We start from the raw sequence: 13,236 nt of genomic DNA, 5'->3' as shown, positions 1-13,236 counted from the left end.
CGTATTTATTTTACTAGGATATTTTGATTTCCTAAAATATATGTAATGATTTGACCTGTTATAGAAAGTGACATAATTGTACAATACATATGACTTAATGAAGCTAAAAACCCTTTAGAAAACAAGCACTTAAATTAGTTTTATTGTAATAGAAACATTCAGTAAGATATTAGTTCTTTATGTATAGGCCTTGTGCACAGGGCACGCTTTTACATGAATTATTTAACATAATCTTTATAATAACTCTTTGAGGCAGATTTAGTTTTACTCCCTTTTTTGCAGATGAGGAAACAGGCTTAGGTGGTTGAGTAACAGCTACTAAATGGTGGAATCAGATTTCAAAGGTGATCCTTACAGTTATGCAGCACTAGCTAGTTATTCAGATTATTTAAAGAAAAACTAGTCTCATGGACAGTTGTGTAATATCCTGTTATCAAATACCACAGTTATTTAATATTAAAATTTGGTGAAGTCGTCATTGTTAAAATGTGTTTGGTGGAGGGATTGGCTCTTCCTTGATTTTAAACCCAACAATGTATTAGCATCACCTGGGAGCTTTTAACAAATGCCCATTCCTGGATCCTGAGGAAATACCCTTCTAATACCAGTTTGCTGAGTGATTTTTTTTTTTTAATCATGAATGCATTGAAGTTTTATTAAATGCTTTCTTTGAATCCATTGAGATCATCAGATGGATTTCCTCCTTTGTTCTGTTCATGTAATAAATAACACATTGATTTTTTAATGCTAAATCAAGTTTGTGTTTCTGGAATAAATTCTACCTAGTCAAAATGTATCATTTTCATATTACTGAATTTAATTTGTTAATATTTTTTAAGGATTTTTATATCGGTATTCATGATGGATATTGAGGTGTAGATTCTTTTTTTGGGGGGGGTATGTGTCTTTTGTTTTGTCATCAGAGTCACGCTGGGCTCATCTAATGAATTAGGAAGTGTTCCCTTGCTCCTCTTCTATTTTCTGAGAGTGTGTAGAAGTGGTGTTGTCTTCCTTAGGTATATAACAATTCACCAGTGAGACCTTCTAGGCCTAGTGTTTTCTATATAAAAAGGTTTTAAATTGTGATTAATTTCTTTAGTTGATTTAAGGCCATTCAGGTTTTCTGTTTCTTCTTGAATCAATTTTTGTAATGTGTGTCTTGCAAGGAATTTGTCCATTTCATTTGTTATTGAATTTATTGGTCTAACACTATTCATTTTTTTTCAGATAAAATATTATAGGTTTATTTAAAACTTAATTCTTACCTTGAGTATACAAAATACAAATTCCACAAAATGTTCATTTTTTTACTTTGTAGTTTACAGATATACAAAATAGAAGTTTGCTTAAATTTATATTACATATTTATTAAGGCAAGGAACTATATAGAAAAAAACATTTGTTCTGCTTAAGGCATACTTTGGAATAAACCATCACATCTGAAACCACAGTGCATGACAGACTGTGTGCATAAAAACGTTAAAGTAAACCAGGTGTATTTACCTGACTTAGGTCATAAATGTAGACTGGAAGACAAAAATAGATTTTCCTTGTCAAAGTATGCAGCAGTTTGAGGACTTTGGCCTCATTTGGTACCTTTAGAACCAAGACTCACCAAACACCATCGTTTAGGCTATTAAAACACATTTTCTGTACCTGAATTTCTTCCTCTTCTAAGATCATAGTAATGGCTTTTAGAAGGCAAAGAGAATACAAGGTGATCTTTATGCTTATATTGCATCGAAACAATTCAAGGGATTCTGGTCTTCCCTCCCTTCAACTCAGGGATCTAATTTATACCCTGATATCCACAACATCCAGTCACCTCCTTGGCGTTTTCTAAGTCCAGGAATATATGATCAAGTTGGATTTAGAATTGGAATGATAGAAGATCCAGTCATAGACCCCATCTGTTCTTTGTTGTTTGGTTTCCTCATGTCTCCAGATTATCCATTCACAGGTTGACTTGTTGGGAACTTGACCATGGTTGTAGTGCTTTCAAGCTGGGTTCCTCCCCTCACCGGGAAGACAGTGTGAAAGGCAAAAAATACTGAATTCTCGCCTGGCAGTGTGGGTCATATCCACTGTTTTGGGATTTAAAAGTGCATCTTCATGTTGTTAGGCGAGGTGGTCCGACCTCGAAAATGCCTGGTCGCACTTCTGGCACTGAAAGGGGCGGTGCCCTGTGTGTTGGCGGTAGTGCCCGGTCAGTTCATCTGAGCGGGCAGATTTCCACCCGCAGCCGTCCCAGTCACAGCGGTAAGGTTTCTCACCTGTGTGGGTTTGCAGGTGTGCCTTGAGATGAGAACTCTTCGGGTAGGTTTTGCCGCAGCCTGCGTAATCACGTGTGAGTGGCCGTCCTTTTCTGGGGCCACGACCTTCTCCCCCTCTTTGGCTGGGGCTCCTCTGGCCTGCAGGAACTGGATGGCGTGAGCTCTTGGTAATGGAGCGGTGGGACCTGCAGCTGCATCTCATCGGGCAGGAAGGGAGGGTAGTTGGGCCCGGGGTGGGGATGGAAGCCTGGGGGTAGCGGCAGGGCAGGATGGCAGTCCCTGCTGCTCAGCAGTTCCTCTGCACCCAGGGTCGGGGTGGTCCTGCTGGGGAGCTGCCTCCCCAGGGGAAAGTCATGCGCAGGCAGCCGGTGGCCATTGCTGAGAGGGTGTCCAGTGCCCAAGTGGGCATCAAGGGGCCGACTGACGGTGCACAAGGAGACAGCCTCCTGCTTGATCTTGGGACACATGCGCGCCAGCCTGCTGCTGTAGGGCGCCACCACCACTGGGTGGCTGCCGTCCAGGCTGCCTTTGCTAACACTGATGACCGACGGGCTGTCGTACTCGCTGCCAGGGACACTCAGCGACGCCTTCAACACAAACTTGCCCATCAGCCCGCCACCTGGCGGCTGCGGCTGCTGCAGCGGAATGTACACTGGGTCCAGTTCGGGCCTCAGAAGCTAGGTCACGAAGCCGCCGGAGGGGCTCACGTCGTTGATGTCTACCAGGTTGAAGGGAGCTGTTGGAGGGGGTGCAGACTCCCGGCCATAGAAGAGGCCGCCGCTGTGTTGCCCGGCGCCACGCCTGGGTCGCCCCTGATCTAACACTATTCATAATATTCTATTATCCTTTTATTGCGTTGGATATGTAGTCATGTTTCACCTTTCCCTCTCGATATTGGTAATTGTGTCTTTTCTCTTTTTTCTTAATTAGTCTTATGAGAGAGTTTGTATTTATCCATATATTTTCCATTTACATCATTCTTCATTCCTTTGTGTATATCGGGTTTTCTGTTTTGTCTCATTTTTCTTCTGCCTGAAGCATTTTAAAAATTTCTTATAGTATAGAATGCAGACAGTGAATTCTCTTTATTTTTGCTGCCCTAAAAAGTTTTTATTTTGCCTTTATTTTGGAAGGGTATTTTTGCTGGATATAGAATTATGTTGACTTTTTTCTTTTGATAATTTAAACATGTCTCTCTATTGTGTGTGGTTTTTTTTTCTTTTTTGGCTTTCATTGTTTTTCATAAGTCTGCAATAATTCTTCTTTGTTCTTTTCTGCGTAATAGTTTTTTCCCTTTGGCTGCTTTTAAAAGTTCCTGTTTTCAGTAATTTGGTTTTAAGATTTCTATACCTGTATGTATGTGTGTGTTTGTTTGATATATATATGTTTACAGTTGAAACACTTTAGTCATTGTATCTTCAAATGTTTTTCCCTCACAGACTCCAATTACAATTATGTTGGTTCTCTTGATGTTATTCCACAGGTTACGGAGGTAACCTGTGGAATAACAGGTTTTTCCACAGGTTTTTCAGCCTTCTTTCTCTTTACAGTTCAATTTTAATAGTTTCTATTATTGTGTCATCAAGCTAAGGATCTTTTCTTCTGCAGTGTGTAATCTATTCATCCTATCCAGTAAATTTTTCATTTCAGATACTGTATTTTATTTCTAGAACTCCTTTTTTTTTTGGTCTTGCATCTCTTCACAATGTTCCTGGTTTTCTTTAAATCAGTGAATAATTTGTAATAGCTGTTTTCAAGTCTTTGTTTGCTAATATCTTTGTATTCTAGGCTTATTTGTATTGACAGATTTTTCTTCTGGTTATGGGTCACTTTTTTTTTTTTTGCGTCTGCACATGTCTGGTAAATTTTGATTAAATTCTGAACATTTTGAATCTTACACTGTTGAGTGGATTTTGTTGTCTTTTATTTTTAAAATATATATATTTATTTATTTATTTGCTGTGTTGGGTCTTCATTGCTGCCTGTGGGCTTCCTCTAGTTGTGGCAGGCGGAGGCTACTCTTCATTGCGGCACACAGGCTTCTCATTGCGGTGGTTTCTCTTGTTGTGGAGCATGGGCTCTAGGTGCACAGGCTTCAGTAGTTGCGGCATGTGGGCTCAGTAGTTGTGGCGTGCGGGCTCTAGAGCGCAGGCTCAGTTATTGTGGCCCGTGGACTTAGTTGCTCCGTGGCATGTGGGATCTTCCTGGACCAGGGATCGAACCCATGTCCCCTTCATTGGCAGGCAGATTCCCAACCACTGCACCACCAGAGAAGTCCCTGTTGTCTTCTTTTAAATAATACAGGACTTTGTTATGTCAGGAGATTGAGTTACTAGAGGTGAACTCAGTCCCTTCAAGTGTCGCTTTTAAGCTTTGTTAGAGTGGGTATAGTGTAATTTTTATGGCAAGAATAGTTTTCCTTGTTACTAAGTCATAACCCTTCAGAGATATTTATTGAATTCCTTGGGTTTTCAATGTTTATGTTCCACTCTCACTGCTTCCAACTTTTAAGACATCTCCCAGTCCCATTTGAGCTCTGAGAGTTGTTGAACTTAAAATTCCTTGCTCATTTTTGCCTTCCTTTGTGCAGTTTTACCATATTGTGTGATTTGCTATTAGTAGCATACTCAAGGGGACCCCATGAAGATTTCTGGAGCTCTTTTTCTATATAGCTTCCTCATCTGGATCTCTCCCCCACAAATTCCAGCTGCCTTTGCCTCCTTGAACTCTAGTCTTTATTCCTTCAACTCAGTGATACCACTCTGTTTGAGATCCCCTCCCTGCACAATGATCTGCAAATTGACTTTAGGCAGGAAACCAGGATGATGGTAGAATTCATGTAGTTTGTTTTCCTTTTCTCAGGGATCGTAGTCTTACATGGTTTGTTTTCCAGTATCTGGAAGCAGACATTTTGCATATATTTTCCAATTTTCTGATTGTTTGCAGTGACAGATTAAATTCAGTCACAGTTACTATGTCATGGTTGAAATCAGAAGTCCCCTTTTCTTCTTAGGAAGGTAAATGTGGCTAGTAGAAAATGTGTAACAGAGAGAGTGGAGGCAGGGTTCTTAAATAAGAGCAGTATGCATGAAGTCAGGACAACCATGTACGGTCAGGTGTTACACTGCATTGTGAGTGATACCCCTGAAGGTGTGTGGTGCACAGCTTAAATGACAGCTTTGCATGTAGCAGCGCTTAGTGAGGATACAAGTGAGAACATGTAGATGTGGAATTGATGGGACCTTCTCTTTTTTTTTTTAATTTTCAGTACTTTATTCTTAAAAAGAAAAATAATAAAAGGAAATCAGAGAAGGAAACTGCTCCAAATCCATGCCAATTTGGGGACATCCAAGAGTAGAAAATTAATTTAAACAATATTCACTGTTTAGTCATTGAGATGGCACCTCTTCTTAATTGAGTTTGTAGTGTGAGGTGAAGTGAGCCATTGGAGGTGATGTCAAGGTTTTTATTTTATATGATTTATTTATCACTATGGAGGTGAATAAGCCTTATTCACAAGGATTTTGTGAGGCTTAAATGTGCATGTGAAAATGCTTTCCAAATGACAAAGGAGTATACAGTTTGAAGTGTTGTGTATTGCTGAAGTCTACCCTCTGGGAACTTCCCTGGTGGTCCAGTGGTAAAGAATCCGCCTTGCAATGCAGGGGATGCGGGTTCGATCCCTCGTCAGGGAACTAAGATCCCACATGCCCCGCGGGGCAACTAATAAGCCCATGTGCCACAACTACTGAGCTTGTGTGCATCAACTAGAGAGCCCACATGCCACAAACTATAGAGCCCACTCACTCTGGAACTCGCGTGCCATAACTACAGAGCCCGTGCCCCCTGGAACCTGTGCACCACAACTAGAGAAGAGAAAACCTGCACACCACAACTAGAGAGAAGCCTGCGCACCAGGACGAAGGCCACGCTCCCCAACGAAAGATGCTGCATGCCTCAACAAAGATCCCGGGTGCTGCAACTAAGACCCAACGTAGCCAAAAATAAATAAAACTTTAAAAAATATATCATTCACAGTAGTGTCAGATGCTTCACCTTCAACAACAATAACAACAACAACAACAAAACAAAGTCTGTCCTCTGGATCTCTACAGAAAAGCCTACATGATGCCCTTGTGTCATAAGTGACCTGAAAACGTTACTGTAACTCCAAAATATCAGAATTCATATACAAAGAGGAATTTTTTTCCTCTCTTTGAAGAATTTAGTCTAGTATATGAGAGTTTCTTAGTCTCAGGGTAATCTGTGTAGACAGACCTTTAAAAAAATCCCTTTACTTCAGAAGAGACTGTTAAGACAAACTGGAGTGAATACCAGTGGAGTAGTAAACACTTTTTGTAAGTTGAGAAGATAAAACATTGTTTTCAATGATGCAGTCACCTCAGAATGAAGATGAAGACTGAAGTTTATGATGGAGTCAGCTCAGAGGTCATAGCCAAAAGTGCAGAAGTAACAGCAGTTTTTGAGGCCTTTGTAGAAGATTAACATGTTCCATTATCAAAAGCATTACCACCCCATTTTACCTTCCTACGTTTTCCTTTGCGCTCATCCTTCTATATTATTAGAGGGAAAAGAATGCTTACACTTTTCCATGGTCAGGACATGGAAAGTGGGACGAAAAGTCCCACTTTTTCCCCAGTGAAATCATCATCTATAAGAAATGGACAAGGCCCAAATACAGATTACTTCTAAGTGAGTTGATTTTCTCTGCCTGATTTCTCTTGATTCCAGCCAGATTTTGTTGGTGACAATGTGTGAGAGAAAATTTCCTGATTTCGTGACTTCCAGAAAAGGTCATTTTCACAGCATTCTGAAAAGGCAAAGCAGTTGTTAACGTTTAAAAATATAGTTGAAATCCTTGATTTTATCTTTATTCATTCTATTCAATTATTTTAGATATCTATGTTTTTAGGTGTTCTGGGCTATTTATTTCATTGACTGTTGCATTATACTGTACCCTAATTAAACATAATTTGTGTATTTCTACATATGTTAATATTATTATGAATACTTATTAATACACAGTTTTGTTATCTCAATATTTTTTGAAAGGTATCTGCCAAAAAGCATCATAAACTCACTCTTCTAATTATTAAACCAGAATGTAAAGTTCTTTTGTTTTACTTTGTTTTATTCTATAATTTATTCTAAGTACAAAGAGCATTGTCTGTTACATACAGGAATTCAGTCATTTTATTGGATGAAAAATTATAGATGTAAAACTCTATCTGCCAGAAAAAAAAGTTGCCTTGAAACTCAGTCAGGTATGAATTAAAAACATCTCTTTTAGACGAGGATGATTTGACAATTTCCTTATCACATACACACATCAATTGTTGTGGTGTTTCTTTGTATAGAAAACAATGTAAGAAGACTTATGAAAAAATTCATAAAAGATATGAGTTGTATGCTTTATTTAACCAACATTTATTCAGCATACACTTTGTGTCAGGCTCTGTGCTTGGTATCTGGGATTATAAAGGTGACATGGGTATGGTCCTCCTCCTGGAAGAGCTTGTAATTTGTTGGGGAAGACAGTCATGTGAACAGGTAAATAACAGTATAACCTGGAAAGTGCTTTAATAGAAATGATTAAAGTGTCACGAAGTAGAGGTTAAAACAGCTACTTCTGTCCAGAGAGTTGGTGCATCTTTTGCTGGTGTACTAGGTGAAGGCATGGTGAGTGGGAAGACTGGGTAAGGGAGAGGCTTTAGGTGTACTTTACAGTAGCCACTGGCAACATGTGACTAAACTTCTAGCAACTAGTTACAATAAATAGCACATATTTAAAGTATAAAGTTTAATAGGAAACTATCACCACAATCAAGATAATGAACATGTATATATATCCCTTTCTAAAATTTTCTCATGCCCATTTGTATATCTTTTCTGCCTAGATTAGTTTTCATTTTCTAGAGTTTTTAAATAAATAAAGCCACACAGAATGTCCTTTTTGTCTGGCTTCTTTCCCTCAGCATAATTATTTTGAGATTTATCCATGTATCAATAGTTTATTCTTTTTTATTGCTTAATGGTAATTCCTATACCACAATTTGTCCCTTGTCCTGTTGATGGGTACTTGGGTTATGTCCAATTTCTGATTATTACAAAAAAGCTCTTGTGACCATTCTTAAACAAGTATTTGTGTGGATATTTATATGGTAGATATCTATAAGCTTAAGAAACTGCCGAACACTTTTTCCACAGTAGTTATCTAATTTTACATTCCTACTTGGAGTATATGAGTTTCAGTCCCTCTACATCCTTGTATGGATACACTTGGTATGGTCATTGTTTTAAAATTTAGCCATTCTAATAGGTGTGTGGTGGTATCTTGTGTTTTTGTTTTAATTAATTTATTTATTTTTGTCTGCGTTGGGTCTTTGTTGCTGCGCGCAGGCTTTAGTTGCAGCGAGCGGGAACTACTCTTTGTTGTGGTGCACGAGCTTCTCATTGCGGTGGCTTCTCGTTGCGGAGCATGGGCTATAGGCGTGTGAGCTTCAGTAGTTGTGGCATGCAGGCTCAGTAGTTGTGGCACTCGGGCTTAGTTGCTCCGCGGCATGTGGGGTCTTCCCGGACCAGGGCTTGAACCCATGTACCCAGCTTTGGCAGGTGGATTCTTAACCAGTGCACCACCAGGGAAGTCCCTCTCATTGTGGTTTTAATACATATTTTCCTAATTACTAATGACATTGAGCATCTTTTCATGTGCTTACTTGCCATCTTTTATCCTGTTTGGTGAAGGATCTTCACATTTAAGTCTATTTTTTAATAAGATTATTTTCTTATTACTGAGTTTTGAGATTGCTTTAAATAATCTGTGTGCAAGTCCTTTATGAAATGTGATTTATGGATATTTTCACCCACTTTCTGGGTGTTTTTATTTCATTCTCTTGAGTATGTTTTGAAGAGTAATAGTTTTTATTTTTGATGAGATTCAGTTTTTCAAGTTACTGTTTTACGGATTGTCCTTCTGGTATTGTGATCTAAGAAATCTTAACCTAACCAATGGTCACAAAAATTTTCCCTTGTATTTACTTCTGCAACTTTTAAAATTTAGTTTTACATATAGGTCTGTGATCCATTTTGAGTTTGTTATTTAATATGGTATGAGGTATGGATTTGAAGTTCATTTCTTTGTATATGATTTTCAACTGTTAAAGCACCATTTGTTGAAAAGATTATTCATTCTCAAATGAATTCATTTGCATGTTTATAAAAAATTTTCCATATATTTATGTGTCTTTTTTCTGTGCTTTATAGTGTTTCTATTGATCTTTGGCTGTTTTTATGCAATACCACACTTGTTTGATTACTGCAGCTTTGTAATATGTCTTGAAATCAGGTAGTGTTACTGTTCTAAATTTGTTCTTTTATAGTGTTTGGTTATTTTAGGTCCTCTGCATTTTCATATACATTTTAGTACTGTTTTGTCAATTGCTACAGAAGAAAAGCCTTCTGGGATTTTGACTGGGATTGCTTTAAATCCACAGATAAGTTTGGAGAGAAATGACATCTTGACAATATCAATCAAGTTTTCTGACCCTATGGGAAGATAATATAATTTTGTTTATTTAGATCATTTTAGTTTCTCTGAGCAATATTTTATAGTGATCTCTATATAGGTCTCTCATATATATTATTAGATTTATAAGTATTTCATACTTCTTGATGTTGTTATGTATAGTATTGTTTTTATTTTATTTTGCTATTTTTTTAAAAGACTTTAAAAAATTATTTTATTTATTTATTTATTTTTGGCTGCATTGGGTCTTTGTTGCTATGCACGGGCTTTCTCTAGTTGTGGTGAGTGGGGGCTACTCTTCATTTTGGTGCATGGGCTTCTCACTGTGGTGCATTCTCTTATTGTGGAGCATGGGCTGTAGGCACACAGGCTTCAGTAGTTGTGGCTTACGGGCTCTAGAGCGCAGGCTCAGTGGTTGTGGTCCACGGGCCTAGTTGCTCCGTGGCATGTGGGGTCTTCCTGGACCAGGGCTCGAACCCGTGTCCCCTGCATTGGCAGGCGGATTCTTCACCACTGTGCCACCAGGGAAGCTCCTATGGTATTGTTTTTAAAATTCAATTTCTGATTATTAGTTACCAGTATATAGAAATATAATTGAGTTTTGTGTGTTGACATTTTGTCCTGCACAGATTTTTAAAACTTATTAATTCCAGTACTTTTTTGTAGATTCCATTCTATAGAGATATTCTGTTGATGGTCATGTAGTCTGTGAGTGAAGTCTCTTTTACTTCTTGGTTTCTAATTTGGATGCCTTAATATTTTTTTTTTTCTTTTCTGATTGTACTTTATTGCAACTAGTTTAATTTTGAATGGAAGTGGTGAGAACAGAACAACTTGATTTGTTTTGGATCTTAGAGGAAAAGTATTTAGTCTTTTACCATTAAGTGTGATGTTAGCTGTAGGCTTTAATGTAGTGCCATTTATTAGACTGAGGAAGTTTCCTTCTGTTAAAACTTATGAGAGATTTTTCCAGGAATGGACGTTGGGTTTGCCTTATGCTTTTTTTTGATCTATAGAGATGATCACATGGCTTTTCTTTTTAAATTTGTTACTATATGGGGGAGTTACAGTGATTGATTTTTTATTGTTAAACCAAGTTGCATTATGCAGATAAGCCCCATGTGGTCATGAAGAATTAATCTTTTTATATGTTGTTGGAATTTGTTAAAATTTCTTCACATGTTGATGAACATAGGTAGTTTTCTTTTCTCCTAATGTCTTTTTGTCTGATTTTGACAGCGGGTTAATGCTGGATTCATAGAATAAGCTGGGCAGTATTCCCTCTTTTTAAATTTTCTAGAAGAGTTTGTGTATAATTGATATTCTCTCTCCCTTAAATATTTGTTGTTACCAGTGAAACCATCTGGGTCTGGAGATTGTTTTTGTTGGAAGATTTTTAACTAAAAATTCAGCTACTTGGATGATTGATTTCTTCTTGTTTAAACTTTGGTAGTTTGTACTTCTCAAAGAATTTGTTTATGTCATTTAAGTTGTTGAATGAAGAATTTGTTTATGTCATTTAAGTTGTTGAATGTAAGTTGTTTATGTCATTTAAGTTGTTGAAATAGAGTTCATAATATTTGCTTATTATCCTTTTAATATCTGTAGAATTTGTAGTAATGTCACTGTTCTTATTCTTGATATTGCTAATTCGTTTCTTCTTTCTTTTTTCCCTTGATCACTCTGACTAAAAGTTTATTAGTTTTACCGATCTTCTCAAAGAACCAGCTTTGGATTCAGTGGTTTTCTTTATTTTATTTTCTCATTTCTTTGATTTCTGATGTGATTTTATTATTTGCTTTCTCTTTACTTCAGGTGTAATTTTTTCTTTTTAAATTTTAGATTTTGAAGTCATTAATTTGAGACTTTTCTTATTTTCTAATATAGGTTAGTGCTATAAATTCTCCCCTCTCCTCAAGTACTCCTTTAGTAACATTTCACAAATTTTGATATGAGTAGTTATTTTCATTTAGGTTAAATAGTTTCTGATATCTCTTTGATTTCTTCTTTGACCCATGAATTATTTAGAAGTGGTTGTTATTCAGTTTACAAATATTTGGGGAGAATATCATTTTAGGGATATTTCTGTTGCTGATTTCTAGTTTAATTCCATTACGGTCAGAGAACGTACTTTGTGTGAATTGAGCCCTTTTAAATGTACTGAGTCTTGTTTTATGGCCTGGAATATGGTTTGACTTGGCAGATGTTCTTCTACTGTTGGTTGGTGGAGTGTTTTCTAAATCAGATCATTTTGGCTTACAGTATTGTTCAGGTCTTTTATATCCTTTCTGATTTTCTTTTAGGTTGATTTACCAGTTGTTGAGAGAGGGGAATTGAAATCTCTGACTAGAGTTGTGAGTGTTTTATTTATCCTTGCAGTTATATTAGTTTGTATACATATATTTTGAAGCTCTGTTATTATATGCATTAATGTTTAGGATTTTTATATCCTCTTGATGAGTTGACTGCTTTATCATGAAATGGCCTCCTTTATCCCTGTTAATATTCTTTGCTCATAAATTTACTTTACATGATATTAATAAATATACTTCAGCTTTCTTTTGATGTGTTAGCATTGTATACTTTTTCCTTGTTTTTAACTTTGTTCTATTTAAAGTGCCTTTATTTTAGGCAGCATGTACATTGAGTTTTGCATTTTTACCCAGTCTGAAATCTTTGGTTTTAAACTGGAAATTTTAATGTGGTGTTTGATATGGTTAGAGTTAAAAGCATCATCTTGCTGTTTGTTTTCTGTTGATATTTATCTCACATGTTCTTTGTTGTTCTTTTTCTGCCTTCTTTTTAGGATAAATTGAGTATTTTTATGATTCTATTTTGTATTCTTTGTCACCTTATTAGGAAAACCTTTTTGTTGTTAATTTAGTGGTTGTGTTAGGATTTATAGTATACATTTTCAACTTATCTTAATGTACCTTAAGGGATACCATGTCATTTCATGTATAGTTCAAGCACCTTACCATACTGTACATCCATTTCTCCCATCCCAGCTTTTGTGTTATTGTTGCCATACATTTTACTTTTACATATGTAATAAATCCAACACCAGATCCTTGTTATTTTTGTTTAATCCATCATCTTTTAAAGAAATTTAAATAATAAAAACCCATATACATTTATTAAGTTACCATTCCCATTGCTCTTTATTTCTTAGTATAGATCTGCATTTCCATCTGGCATCATTTTCCTTGTGTTTGAAGAACTTTAATATTTCTCACAGTGGAGATCTGTTGTTAGTGAATTCCTTTCAGCTTTTGCATGTCTCAAAAATTCTTGAGTAGTTCTTGTTTTTAAGAAAGTATTTTTGCTAGGTATAGAATTCTAGATGGGTAGCTTTTTCTTTCAGCATTTTAAAGATTTGCTCCAGTGTCGTCTTGTTTTTATAATTTCCAATGTGGA

At 36.7% G+C, this 13,236-nt stretch overlaps 1 protein-coding gene and 1 pseudogene across 5 annotated transcripts in view; one reads left to right on the top strand and one right to left on the bottom strand.

Moving 5' to 3' along the window:
- The window catches only part of TCF12 (transcription factor 12), a 379,393-nt gene that overhangs the window by 19,592 nt on the left and 346,565 nt on the right, over positions 1-13,236 (top strand). The window lies entirely within an intron of this gene.
- Positions 2,119-13,236, bottom strand: part of LOC138842597 (Krueppel-like factor 4 pseudogene) — a 113,030-nt pseudogene continuing 101,912 nt past the window's right edge.

The sequence above is a fragment of the Globicephala melas genome, chromosome 2 (genome assembly GCF_963455315.2).
Source record: "Globicephala melas chromosome 2, mGloMel1.2, whole genome shotgun sequence".
Lineage (NCBI taxonomy): Eukaryota > Metazoa > Chordata > Mammalia > Artiodactyla > Delphinidae > Globicephala > Globicephala melas.
The sequence above is the reverse complement of the archived record's forward strand: the minus strand, read 5'-3'. Positions and strand labels throughout refer to the sequence as shown.